Source organism: Meles meles, chromosome 10, assembly GCF_922984935.1.
Source record: "Meles meles chromosome 10, mMelMel3.1 paternal haplotype, whole genome shotgun sequence".
In the NCBI taxonomy this organism is placed as follows: Eukaryota; Metazoa; Chordata; class Mammalia; order Carnivora; family Mustelidae; genus Meles; species Meles meles.
Genome location: NC_060075.1, coordinates 30,583,635 through 30,598,757, shown reverse-complemented (window position 1 = coordinate 30,598,757; position 15,123 = coordinate 30,583,635). Strand labels below are relative to the sequence as shown.

Sequence of the window (15,123 nt, the reverse complement as noted above, 5' to 3'; positions counted from 1 at the left end):
AATATGCTATGCCTGATGTTGGTCTCCCCAGCCTCCAGGAATGTGAGAAATGAATTTTGTTGTTAGAGGCCACCCAGTCTATGGTATCTTGTTATAGCAGCCCAGACAGACTCAAGACACCTTCCCAAGATGGTTTGGGAAGATGTCCCAGCATGGCTGCTGGGAGCACTGACTTCCTTTGGTGGGCTTTCTCTGACAGAACTTTAAGAAGCCATTTGTGATCATGTTATTATTAAAGCCTCCCATGATTATGTGATTGTTCAAATTATATTTAAGGATTGAAAAAGTTATTGATTTAGAACGAAACAAAGGTGGCCCACACACCTTGTCAAAGAGAATACAGACCTCGACAAAAACCTAGATCTTATCTAAGAAAGAGTTGAGCTCTTAGTACTTTTGTCCCTGCAAGAGAATGAAGAAGTAGTTCCTCTGATAGGAACAGAGATCAAAGCAGCCAGCCTGCTCTGTCCTCAGTGGACAGACCTAAGCACCACATTGTGAACACACGCATTTTCCCAGATCCAGCATTCTAACAAGTGACATGAAAGACCAAAAAGAAAGGGTCTTATCCTGCTGCACTTTAGGAAATGCTGCTTTAGCCATTATTAAATGTATGTTTGGGGATTATTCGTCTCTCTGCTTTTTAGAAATATAGGAATATGTATTTCTAAATTTATATGTATTTGTTTTACTGTTGCTCCTTAGTTCTTGTAGTTTATTTTAGTGCTTGGAGGAAAGGTCATGCCTGCCTCCTCAGCATGGCCGTAGAGGAGGATTTGAACATTATTATTAGCCTGCGTAGATAATCCTTAATACTACAGCAGATGCTCAGTAAGTATTCATTGAATATGTGAATACACATGTTGGCATGTATCTGTGCTATAAGTTTTAAAGAATAATTTTAGTTGACCCACCCTAGAGTGGGTCATCGTCCCACTCCTTTAATTTCTCATCCTGTCTCCCGTGTATGACACCGCCTCTTTCTCAATCTTCCAAAGAAATTTACTGTTGTTCTTGTACATCCACATAAGGAAGATCTACCTTGTTTTCCTGCTGCCTCTCGCGGGCCTAATTAGATGGATATCTGGAGTTGTGTGAGGAGCCCAAGGCCATCACTACCACCACCACCACATGTCCAAGCTACCCAATCTTCCCCCTCCCACCAAGCATGCATGCGTGTGCGGCACACACACACACACACACACACACCATGTTTTCCCAGGGAATGTAGGCCTTTTAATACTGTCTTTCTGGAATTAATGCACACGTCTTGTTGTTTAACGTAGTGAGATAAATGCAAGTGAAATGGCCTGATGTGCAGCCACAAGTCTCAAATAATCTCTTGAGGGGGATCATTGCAGACACACCTTGATTTTGATTTTCTTCCCTGCCACCCACCCCCTGGAGTGTGTAGCTCCTATGCTGGTTACTCAAATATGCCCAGCTGCTAAGTCTCTCAGGGAACCTAACTAGGGGAAGCTCTTCCATTTCTATATTATTGAAGATCCTGTGCAAGTTTATTTACCCAACAAATGTTTTTGTTTTAAGACTTGATTTCTTTATTTTGAGAGCAGGGGAAGGGGCAAAGGAAGAGGGAGAGAGAGAATCTCAAGCAGACACCTGGCTCAGTTTGGAGCCTGACTCTGGGCTCAATCCCATGACCCTGAGAGATCATGACCTCACACGAAACCAAGGTTCAACGCTCCACCAACTGAGTCACCTAAGCACCCCAATCCGTCAAGTGTCTTTAAGCAGTTATTATAACCCAGATAGTGTTATAGATTCTTCTAGCACCAATCATTTGCATACAAAGAGTGGCCCCCTTGGGGCTTTAATTTTACTATTATTTATCATTTATGTTGTTATTTGGCTATCTGTTACTCCTCTCAGTCTGTGGCCCATTACAGATATCATAATAACAATGAAATCTTAATTTTATTTATTATTCCTTCCATATAGTACTTTTTGGGTACCTTTACAAATGTAACAAACAGTAATTGCATTAATTATATATGTGATATGTATATATACTACATGAATTTGTCTATATTATTTAATGGTTAAGAATTCCGATAATTATATAACATTACATAAATGAAGTTTTACCAATCTGGCAGACATATATAACATTGTCATTTTATGAGGTAACTTTATGAGTGTTTATAAAAACTACTAAATTATTAAAGTTTTCATCTGTTGCCTTTGAATGTGGGTGCTGTACATGTTCCATTCAAGAAAACAGATATCATTTTTACTGAGTGAGCATAGTTCATTTTCTCAACCAGTTTGTTTTATTAAATTGCAGAACCCTATGCTAATACAATATTAAGATTACAAATTTCAGCCTTCATAACTCAAAAAAGTAAAAAGTTATAGTTTTCATAACAGCATCAATTTCCTTACATTTCTTTTGCCTTATAATAAAGTGTACACTTAGAGCACTAACCAGCAATTCAGGAATTATATATAATCAGTGTTGGACAAGTTAATGTTACTAAGAGGATCTTAACTTTCATATTCTCTGATTTGTTTTTAAATTTACAGCTTTAACAGTGCACTAATGGAAAGATTTTGCATTTAATTTTCTAATTTTTATGAAGCAGACAAGAACAGATAATAAAGGTAGAAATGTTGATAATGATTATTTCAGTATGAATACTATTTCATTAGTGAATTTAGAGGTAATCCTGTGAATTTTTCATCAGTGTGTTTGATTTCAGAATGTTTATGCTTATAATATCCATGTTATTTCTACCTCAGGTCCTCAGAAAATTTGAACTTAGGGGCAGATTGCTATTCACATGATAGCCCAGCACATGATAGCTGAACACCTTCAACATAAACTGCAAGTAAAATTAATTGCCAAGTCCTACACTGTGGTTCCAATCATACTTATGTTTTGATAAATACTGATTTAAGTAATATACACCCAGGTCCACTTTGTGTATTTAAACATTAAATTACATATAAACTATAATAACACAAAAATGAGTCCAAAGAAAAATTGATCTTAAACTGGTATATCCCTGTTAAATGTTGCTATAATGCTATTTCAGTTTAGTCACTGAAATATAAATGGATTTAATTATTGATAGAATAATGACTTTAATCAAATTACACTTATTAAAATCTTAAAGAATTATCTATATCAGCTATGAAAATTATTTTAGTAAGGTAGAAAATCCATAAATTTTTGAGAGCATTGTTATGTATTATCCATTATGTATTGCATATCCTTTATATTGCATATCATAGTTCATATTTCATATTATATATTCTGTTTTATAAGGTACATTCATAGTACATATTATATGTCATGTATATATGCTTTTAAAAAATTTACCTATGTTGGGGCACATGGGAGGCTCATTTGGTTAAGCATCTGCCTTTGGCTCAGGTCATGACCCCAGGGTCCTGGGATCTGAACCCCACACCAGAATCCTTGCTTTGTGGGAAGCCTGCTTCTCCCTCTTCCCCTGCTTGTATTCCCTCTCTCTCTGTGTCTCTCTCTGTCAAATAAATAAAATCTTTTCAAAAAATAAAAAAAATTAAAATTTACTTATGTGTTTAAATCAGGTCACTTACAAAATCCAACAGAATACACACAGACAAAATTCAAGGTTATAATCAGCACAGGTTCTCTCTAAGCCCCCGGCATTGTTGGCAACAAATACAAAATATACTGTAAAGAAGTGCACAGTAAAACTGGCCCTGTGATTAAACAATTTTATTTATTGGCTCTTGTTCAGAGATCAGGTACTTGGGCTCAGGGTTGTGGACTTCATATGATTTATTTTCAAAGTTCAAATAAAGGTAGACCTGGTAGGCAGTTGTCTTCGCTATGTGATTTGACATGTTCCAAAATGTTTGCATGCTAAAACATGTATCTCTATCAGTTGGTCATGAACTCTGCCAAATCCTGGTATTATATTCTCTGCCATCTTCTACGCCAGTGGCTATTAACCTTGTCTGGGTCACAAACCTCTTTTTGAGAATATGGAAGAAAGCAGTAGACATTCTTCCCCCCAAAATGGTATTCATGTATCTTCAAGCCAACCCCGGGACAGGTTTAAATGTTTGCACTTACGAGTCTTTGGAAGAAAGGTGTCTAAAAATGGTTTTAGGATTTTGTTGATTGGGGATAATGTGTACGCATATTAGTCCTAGTATGTCATTTAGTTTATGTGTGTGTTACATATTACAATAATATATTGACTTCTGGTAATTAGGTAGAATCTTAAAGAATTGAGACATATGACTTAAATAATTCAAATAGTACTAAACTGAGTCTACATTTGTAGATAATTCAGAGAAAACTCTTTTGCATTCATTAACTGGTAATTATTAAGTATCAGCTGTGTTTCAAATGTTTACTATGCCCCAGGCATAAAGTGAAGATAATTTAAAGTTTCTAACTTAAAAGAGAACATAGTCTAGGAATGAGAAAATCATATCAGGTAATGGTTACAACAAAATGAGAAGAATTTGAAGGAAAGAACTGACAATAATTCTCAACATTTATCAACAACTTCCTAGATATCAGGCTATGTGATGATACTTTCTATGAATTTAGATAATGCTTTATATTAACTATCTCTGTCTTTGCAACCATATGTGATAAATACCTTTACTTTTTTTTTTTTTTTTTTTTTCCTTACAAAGGCAAGCAGTGTAACACACAGAGCCTGAGTAATTTGCCAAGGTTGCTCAGCTGGGAAAAGGTGGAGGAAGGAATTGAGGCCAGTACTGTTGACAAGAGCCTCATCTTTCAATATTGCAGTATTTAAATTTGCTTTATCAAAAGATAGTATTAGTAGAGAGTGAAGTATGAGTAGTAGGAGAAGAAGATTAGGGGAAGGAAACTAGTTACGGGGCAATTTTTTGAGATGCTGAAGGCTTGAACTAATTCAGTCTTAATTGCACTGGACAGAAATGAATATATGTAAGAGATTGGACTTCCTGACTAATTAGATATAAGGGTCTAAAGAGAAAGAAAAATCAAGAGTGACTCCTAGATTTCTGGCTTCAGTGACTTGTGTAAGGATGGTACCTAAGATAGGAAATGAAAGAGGAATAACCAATGATCGTTTGACCATTAATCAATTAAGCACCTTAAAGTAGTAGTGCCTATAGGACATCTAGTGGACCACTGAGCATATGGGTCTGGAGTTCCAGAAAGGGTTTTGAGCTAGTATAAGATCACTCTGATTGCACTCCACTGATTGCTGGGGGGTTCTGAAACACTTTGGGGGAATTCACACAGTCACACTACTTAAATATTATTCTAGGGCAGTATTTGCCTTTTTCACTGTATTGATATTTGCACCAATGCTGCAAAAACAATGAGTAAAGGTACCTGAACACAAATGAAGGCAGTGGCCCCAGATTGTCATATTCCTCGTTGTCACATTTTGCTGTTGAAAATTAAAAACTGGTTTCACTTAACAGTGTGGAAGCAGTGAAAAGCTATTATTTTTATTAAATCTCAACCTTTGAAGTTTTCAATATTTAAATATGTTGTGTGATGAAATGCTAAATAGGCCTAAAGCACTCCTTTAAACAGAATGCCCCGATTGTCTCAAGAAGAAACCCTTGTACACTTGTTTAAGTGGCAAACCAAATTAGCCACTCTTTTTATAAAAAACTTTTTTTTTTTTCCTGAAAGAACAACTGACAGGGACAGGCCAACCATGGTTTTTCAGTTGTGGGTATTTGGCAGACATTTCTCAAAAATTAATGAAGTGAGCCTGTTATAACCATGATTATGAGGTTTACAACCTCCTAAAACTTAAAGACTTTTCTGATATGAAAAGTAATGTTGAAAATTTTTTAATATCTGTATTATATATAGATATGTTTGTGTATATAATATGATGATATGATATTGAAATGTGTCAACATTTGAAAAAGGAATGTAACCCAAGGGACTAATATTTGATAGATGTCCAATGCAGGATGTTGCAAAATTATGCAGGGGTAAAAGGCTCATTCAAAGTGTAAGCTAGAGGAATAGATTTTAATGTAAGAGAAAATGAAAAATTCATTGATACGGTTTCACATTCCACCTTGTTACTCATCTTTTGTGCCACTTGTCAAGATTTGGTATAGTACCAAAAAAGAATATCCCAAGTTATCTAAAAATACTATTAAAATATATCATTCCTTGGGGGTGCCTGGGTGGCTCAGTGGTTTAAGCTGCTGCCTTCAGCTCAGGTCATGATCTCAGGGTCCTGGGATCGAGTCCCGCATCGGGCTCTCTGCTTGGCAGGGAGCCTGCTTCCTCCTCTCTCTCTCTCTCTGCCTGCCTCTCTCCCTACTTGTGATCTCTATCTGTCAAATAAATAAATAAATAATCTAAAAAAAAAAAAATCATTCCTTCCCAAATATTTATCTGTGTGAGACAGGATTGTCTTCATATATTTCAACCAAAAGAGCATATCTTAACAGATTGAATACGGTAGCAGATAGGAGAATCCTGCTTTCTTCTATCAAGCCAGTCATTAAGAAGATTTGTAAAAATGCAAAAAAAAAAAGGGGGGGTCACTTTTCTAATTTATTTTACAAAATATAGTTATTCTTCATAGTAAGGTTGTTATTTTGTGAACATGTAGTCAATTTATTATTGTTCTTTTAAAAGAAATCCATTAAAAGTTTAAATAAAAAGTTAGACTGTATTAGCTGATGTGGAAGTGGCTTTAGCCTCAGTTCTAAAGCAAAGATATATCTCAGCCATTTGCCATTCATAGAGGTTTATTTTAGATAGTCTTGTGGTCTTTTACATAAGACATCGATTGCATAAATGGGTGCACACACTTCAAGAATCGTGTGACTAAGGAGACCTTGATAAAGGCAAATATGCTTCAAGAGATTTTTTTATTTTGCTTGAGCAACTTTAATTACAAATTCTCTAAAGAAAATTCATCACAAACATTTTACATACAAGATATGTAAACTGTAATACTCTTTAGTTTTGATGAGTATCCAAAAAATATGAAAATATGAGTACTGGAAGTAGTGAAGAAGTCATCAAGTGAATGTCCAGGTAAACTTCATCATTTTTCTTCAGTCTAAAGAAGCAAGAAGCGACCTTTACTCCCTTGCTTGCTTTTTTATTGAAGCTCACTAGCAGCTAGGCTTCTTCTAGTAGAAAATTCATGCAGTGGAAATCACATCTTCATCATTTTTTTATCATCATCTGTCATTTCTGAGGAACTTTACTTAATATTTCTAAATCCTTCATGAAAATTCTTTATAAATCAAAACCTCTCTAATCACTTGAGCAAATTTGCATGATTAACTTATACCTAGATATGTAGAGAATGTTGATTGTATTACTGTTTTTTTCTGAATTCTTACAGTAAGGAACATTTACAGTGTTACATTTTAGAGGCAAGAGCTCCTAGGATATCCAGTAATTCATTTAGATGAGGAAAATTGATGAGAAAGGACAAACCAGTCTCAATCGGAGTATGATTTCTGTGATTCCTGTGTTAACCTTGAACCAAGGGAGGGCTCCTAATCCTTTCTGCCAACCCCGTATCAGTAATGCTGTCATGGAAAACTACTGGGATGTTAGATGCTCCCTGAGCAAACAGAACGCCATCCCTGGTGATTATATAATTATAACATTTTTCATAATGTCATGAAATAATGTGTGCTTTCCTATATATGCCTTTAACATCATACAAACTCTAATTACACTGCTGAGCGTATAGCTACCTTAAGGATAATAGCAAGTATTAGTCTTTTTCTTAATAAACATAAAATCTAAATATATCTTAATGGGAATTTTAAATTATAGATGAAAATTTTGAATGATCACAGGTCCTACAGTAGTGTGTCATGACAATAGGTAAGAAATGAGATGATCGTAACATCAAAATCCTGTTGCCATGACTTAACTGAAATAGTTGAATGCAGTAGAGGAACCCAGTTTGGCTAACAGTTTGGGTGTAGCCAAGTGTGGAATTTTGAAAAGCCATTCCAATTGGTCAAATCAAGAAATAGCTGAAATGGAAACAGGAAAAAAAATCATGATCATGATTTCCATATCCATGCCCACCGTTGCTACCAGCTTCTTCTTGTCTTGTGATATTTCTTACCCAGCACGGACTAAGCCTCTATTTCACGGCATTCTCATCCTCCCCATATATTCTTTTATTTTGGTTTTACACTCCAGACTAATCTCAAGCTCTGTGCAAATCCATCATTCTCTTCTCTTGTTATTTCCAGGCTAGATGGTCTTGCTGGAAAAAAGTGCATGACCTTGTGGATAGATATCTTTGAAAAGCTAGGGTTCCAGACCAAGCTGCACTCTTCAGTACTGCTCTGCCCTTAGGGAGCTTTTTTTTTTTCCTGTCCTCTCTACTTCACACCATCTTTCCTATCTCTCATAATACATTTACCCCTCCTTACAGGTTTATTCTTTCCCTAATTTATATCTTTTCTAACTGTTCAATGTAAAAATTGTCAGAATAGCCTACACTGGTTAAGCAAGTATCTCCAGAAATTAGATTCAGGGCTTAGCAGTTTCTTTTAATTCTAATAATAGTAGGAATTAAGTATTTATTGTTATTATCCAGTTTGATGAAAGTCAAGAACAACTTACCCAGTTATTAACTGAGGAGTCAAAATTCAAAGTCAGGGTTTTATGACTCCCCAACCCACATCATTTCCATTACAATGCACTCTTCCTGTTTTATCCTGGGACTCTTGAGAGATTTTCACTTTGCTATCCTTGTAGTATTTTAAATCTTTCTAAAAAGTACTTTCCTCTGTAAGAATCTTAAATTCACTCCTTTATGTATGCAAGTATATAACCTTCTAATATTACTGCAACAAATAAAATATCACAAGCATTATAAGATTTTTTTTTAAACTTAGATAATTTTATTTCCTGCTTTCTAGAGGATCAGAGTCAAATACAGGAGATAAGGATTAAGTAAATACAAGCAGTATATTAGTTTTTCAGGGCTTCCACACCAAAATACCATGAACTGGGTGACTTAAACAACCAAAATTGATTTCTCACAGTCCTAGAGGCTGAAGTCCAAGATCAAGGTGTTTGCAGGTGGGGTTCTCCTGAGTCTTCTCTCCTCAGTGTGTACATAGCTGCCTTCTGGCTGTATCGTAACATGGACTTTTCTCTATGTGTGTATACTCGTGGTGTCTCTTCTTATAAGGACACCAGTCCTACAGATTAAGGCCCCACCTTCTCACCTCATTTAGCTTCAGTTATCTTTCTAAAGGCACAATTTTTAAATGGGGTGGGGGTGGCTAACACATGAATCTTGGGAGGACATAATTCAATGTATAGTAGGTAGCAAATATGACAATTATTTCCAGTGAGTTAAAAAAAATTACTATAGGTGTTTAGAAATTCGAGAGTTAAGAATAGTATAGATGGAAGTGATTCTGACACATATGCTGGAGAGAAATGTAAACTAGAACTTCATGGATGACTATAATCTGGGGAAAAAAAAATTGACAGAAGAGAAAGACTATTTCTTATGATGGAAACTAACCATAAAGGCAAAGTTACTTATATAGGAATTAGCAATGTGTATGTAACTGGTGTATATCATAGGCTGGCAAGTTTTGTTAGTACAAGTGGCGTTGCTTTGAAAAATTCTCTCAAGGTTAGCATTAGTATAGTCCTTGAAGTTAGAAATGTTTGTCTCTATCCTTCTTTATTCATAGCAAAATCCAGCAGACTTAAAGTTGTTGGCTTGAATATCAATACATAAACCTTAATCAGATTAATTCAAAACTAAAATGATCTCTTGGTGGTATGTGAAGCAAACAATTGCCATGGTTTGTTGCATGGAGTTCAGACTTCCCATTTTAGTGATTTAATGCCTTCAGTTTGTTTCATTTTGCCTATCCAACCTTATCTCATCCTGTCTCCTGGCCTGACCCCTGTTTCTATTAGCTCAGTATTAGCTGTATCCCTAATGTTTAGACTCTGTGTCTAAGTCTACCCTTTTGCATTTGTTCATGAATTTATCTTGTCTGAAGTGCTCTACCGAACTCTTCTTCATTAATCTAATGGCATTGTAAAGGCTACCTTCAAGTTCAGTTTCTATAATGGTCAGTCTTCCTTGAGGTTTGTTATCAGCGAATTACTAACCTACGTTATAGACTATACTCTTCAGCAAAGTATTTGATTATATGCTATCTTTCATAGATCTTTGAATATTTCATGCAGATAAATTTTGTCTAAATGATTAGAGGTAAGGATTTTATTCGTTACCTCCTATGCGACTATGATAGATACACTGTACACTTTTGTTGACCCAAAAGCAGGAGCTATTCTGTAGCATATAGGTCAGATATTTTAAAAGATAGAGAATGACCCTCACAAGCCAAAGGAAGTATTCATTGATCCTTAGTATTTAATTCTTCCCATTGTTCTTCATGAGGGATTAGTAGTAGTGGTATTTTACAAATTGGAGTAAGCACGTGATATCCAGTGCTTCCTAGAATGGCAACAGATTGAGCTCTCTCTGAAGCCTACTTACAAATGGCAACTCCGGGAAAGATTTTAGTCATGTGTTTAAGCATTTTCTTGAATTTTCTGCCAATAAAGGTGTCCTCCTCTCTTTGTAACAACAGACATTCCATATACTTTAATCTATTAAGTGAATATGTGGGAGGAAGGGAAATTGTTTTATATTTCCCCTCTGGTGACCTTTTAAACATAGCATGGCTTGTACCACCACTTGTATAGGTTGCAAAGTGCTTGACATCTCCAGGCATTTCAGATATTATGAGACCTCATGACATTTTAAGGTCTCATGTGGCTTCACAATGTTTAGTATACCTACACCTGTAATCAAACAACAAACAAAAAGTTCTACCCGTTTTGTGTAAATGGTAAGCTGAATTTTTTTCCTTGCTATTCCCGTATCTTTTCCATAAAAGGAATGGTCAACTATAAATAAGTTAGGTAGATGTCAGAAAGTTCCCTTTGACAATGAAAAGCACTTTAATATGGGAACAAATTTATGCATCTTCTTAACCAGAAAATTAACAAGCATGGAAATTATGTAAATATGGTCTTTTCCTTTGGGGCCAGGATAACTCTTCATGGAGAATTCTGGGTAGGCTACTGACAAGGATGCTGATGATTACTACAACCAGTGCATTTTCACTATAATTCAGATTGTTACAGTCTATTTTTACTGACCTTTATCATATACGAAGACTGATAGATTTTGCAGGAAGAGGACAGAGAGGTACATGTCTTGATCTCAAGTAGTTATATAAAGTTATCTTTTGGTCTAGTAACTTTCTGACCAAAGATTTCCAAAGCTCTTTTGTTATGGGTAAGGTTTATCAAAGCTGTCTCTGCCTACCCTTCATATTATTGCATGCACCATCCTCTTAACACGTCATATCATACTTCAGTCTTTGATCTGCAAGCTTTGGAAAACTATCAAGTTTAAAGCTACAAAAATTTAACAAAGTAGACATAAACTTTATGCAAAGATGATACTTCTATACCAATGTTATTTGACTCTATAACATTCACTTTGAATGTGACCTGAGTAGCTCTAACTTAATTTTTTTTTTATTAACATATAATGTATTATTGGCCCCAGGGGTACAGATTTGTGAATTGCCAGGTCTAACTTAATTTTTAATTAAACATTTGATTTAGATGATTTGGGACATGGTGACATTTGATTTTATTTGTCCCTGTCATTAACCCTTTTTTCTATAGCCTCTCTTCATGAAAAGAAATGTGATTTGGTCCTTACCTCTAAATCCTGATTCCACTTTTAACATACATTTCAGTTTAAATGAAAGTAAAATTTTACAGACAAGAAAACAATGGAACACTTATGGAAATTCAGAAATAGAAATAAAAATAAAAAAATAGAAAATGGTGTTTTACCCTTTTTACTTCATCAAAGACTTAAAATGATGTGATCATTTTTTATTTTGTTTTTCTTTTTCTACTTCATATTTATGAGTCTACTATCTGTAAGCAACAGGTAAGATTCTTTTAAAATACTTGTGCAGACACTAATATACATCTTTGTTTAAATCAAATTAGGTTCAGCTCAAACACCCATCCTTTCCTGAGAGATGGACATACGGTAGGACTTTCAGTATTGGTCGTTCATTGTAACAAGAGAACCCATGCTTGTCTGACTACATATTTGATGTTTGATAGTAATTACAAAATCTCAGAAATAGTCCCTCTGTTTTTGACTGTCAAAAGCCTTTATTTCTGCAGGCTTCATGTTACTATGTAATCCAAGTATACAATGACCTAAACTCTGAAAGCAAAGGCTGGTTAATGAATTGTCTTTAGCCTGTCACAGCTTAAAAATTCTCCTTTCTAGCTCTGAAATACAAACAAAAAAATGTGTTTCCCTGGGTGCCTAGGCGGCTCAGTCAGTTAGGCGTCTTGATTTAGGCTCAGGTCAAAATCTCAGGGACGTGAGGTCCAACGGAGCATCAGGCTCTGCACTGAGCACGGAGTCTGCTTGAGGTTCTCTGTCTCCTCTCCTCTCCCCTCCCACCTCTCTTTCTCTAAAATAAATAAATACAAAAAATATGTTTCCCACTTCTTGGTAAAAGCAGAGCTCAGTCTTGAGGAATAATTTCTTGTTGCATTCTTAGAGATGGGACAATTTACCCTCTTGCTTTTCTTAATGACTACAGCTCTAAAATAAAACAGAAATTAATTTCTCAGTAGATTCTCTGTCTCCATTACATTTTTAATAAATCAGCTTCCTGGGTTTAAAAGGATAATTTGTAAAAGTCATTGATTTGAGGATGGAGAATTGTGATTTGAGGCATTCAGGGCAGGTGAGAAGAATGAGCAAGAACACTGCATGACAAGTGAGTTGCATGTTGAGTGTGTTGCATGCAAAGGAGAGAGACATGATCGAAGATTGAAAAGTAGAAAGGCAAAGGCAGAAGTGCTTAAAAACAGCTTCAACAATTTCACATACTGATTTGCTATAATCGCCATTAATCCCTATTTGGCTCACTAATGTAATGAGAGAACCTGGTTGAAAGGAAGTTCCAAAGTAAGTTCTAATTCTATTTAAAGATTATCGTGCAGCTGACTAATCACCATAAAGAAGTCTAGGCTATTTCTATACTGTCAGAACTAAATAGAAGGATTTGCAGTCCTCGATAAATCTAATGCCTTCTTTGTGAATCCAATAAACATCATGCCCTTGTGACGATTTCCTGAAGAAGATATAGAAAGTACAGCTTAAAAATGATAACCAAACCAATAATCTTCCATTTCATGTAACTATGGACGGTTGTAATTGAAAGCTGTTCAGTATTACCTTACTGAGTGGGATTTAACCCATTAGTTGTTCGCATTTGATCCCAAACTTTTCAGTTGTCATTATAGCCAACCTGTAGGAGAAAGAAAAAATGCTGCTGTAAATTCTTTTTCAAAATTGTGATAGTCCAGCACTCTCAATAAATGATTTTTCAGAACTGTTGTAATGTCATGGTTTTTATGTAGCTCAACTCTACTCATTTAAATGTCTTTAAAAGTTAAAAGTTACATTTTCTCTGGTTTAAATCCCAGACCGTCTTATTGGGGCAGATCATTTATCTGCTTGACGTTTTACAATCCATAGTTCTATTCATCTTGAGGTTAACTGAAGGTCTCAAAGGCATTTAGTTAGAAAAGGAGGAAAAGAAAAAAGTTTTGTTTTTGAGGCCAAGGAAGTGGTGACCCTATGCTAACAGTCTGGTATTTAAATATATCTCCAAATAAAAATATATAAACAGAATGTGAACACTGCTGCATATGAATAACAGCAAATGAAGGAAATTAACCAACAGAGAGACCACAGGCTCAAAGAGATTACAGGATTCCCAGGTTCTAGCTTTAGCTCTGTAATAAGGACATGAGTGACCCTTTCAAAGTCCTGTATCATCCCTGGGCTTCAACTTCCTCCAGTATAAAAAGAACTCCCTGTAGTTCCTCCTGAGGGTCCTAAAAGCCTGCTATCCTATGACATTGGCTGTATATTACTAACAAAATCATTTCCACAATGAAATATGTTTTACCTTTGGAAATCATACTGTATCTTCTGCCTTTCTATTGAACACTCCTATAGGTTGGACCCATGGTGAACAGAACCAGGAAATTCCAAGCACAGTATCTTCTGTAGGAAATTATTAATTGGGACCTAAGGAATGGCAATAACTGGGAGGAGGAGAACTAAAAAGGGAAAAGAGAGATTTGTCTTTTAGGGTGACTCTGGTCTAACGTCTTAGATGTTTAATAAATTTCTCAAATTCTATATGCCCCAAACAACCTCTGATCTTCCCCACAAAAAAATCCTCTAAGGTGTCTCAGGTATCTTAAATCCTTCAGGTAATGGATAGCACATCCCTCCAACTTCCAGATGAAACATCTTGGAGGCATCCTTGATCTCAGTGTCTTTCTCCCACACATGGAAACTGTGACTTTATGTTCATAATACAGCCAGAGAGCACCCGCTTCTCATTGCTGCCACCTTGGTCAAAGCCATTGTCATCGCTTACCTATATCATTGTACCAGCTGCTTAGCCAGAATCCCTACTCAAATCCTTATCCCGTTTTAGTGGCCAGAGTTATCCTGCCAAAACCTGATCATGTTACTTCTCTTCTCAGAGTTGTGCAATAGCTTCTCATTTGAAACAGGATGAAATCCAGAAGTTTTTTATAATAGTCAACATGGCCCACATAATCTTCTGCCATCTGGACGCTCTTCTCTGAGATCTCCTTACCCTTCTGCCGCTCTCGTATGTCTTTTCCAGCTGTTTGTCTTGCTCACTTTGCCTTAGCCTCACCTGCCTTCTTACTGCCTTTTTTTTTTTTCTTTTGTCTTTGCCTGGGACACTTTTTTCCAGATATCCAATTGGCTAACTGCATCACGTTTTTCAAGTTTCTGTATTATCATATTACTGAATCTAGCACCTTTGTCTGTTTTGTCCACTAATGTATCTCAAGCATCCAGAACAATGCTTAGCACATAGTAGATACCAGTAAATACTTGTTGAATGTATAGTTGACCCTTGAACAATAAGGATTCAAATTGCATAGGTTCACGTATATGCAGTTGTATGCGGAATTTTTCAATAAATACAGCA

At 35.7% G+C, this 15,123-nt stretch overlaps 1 protein-coding gene across 1 annotated transcript in view; it reads left to right on the top strand.

Annotated features, from left to right (window-relative positions):
• Positions 1 to 15,123, top strand: part of KCND2 (potassium voltage-gated channel subfamily D member 2) — a 496,309-nt gene that overhangs the window by 90,393 nt on the left and 390,793 nt on the right. The window lies entirely within an intron of this gene.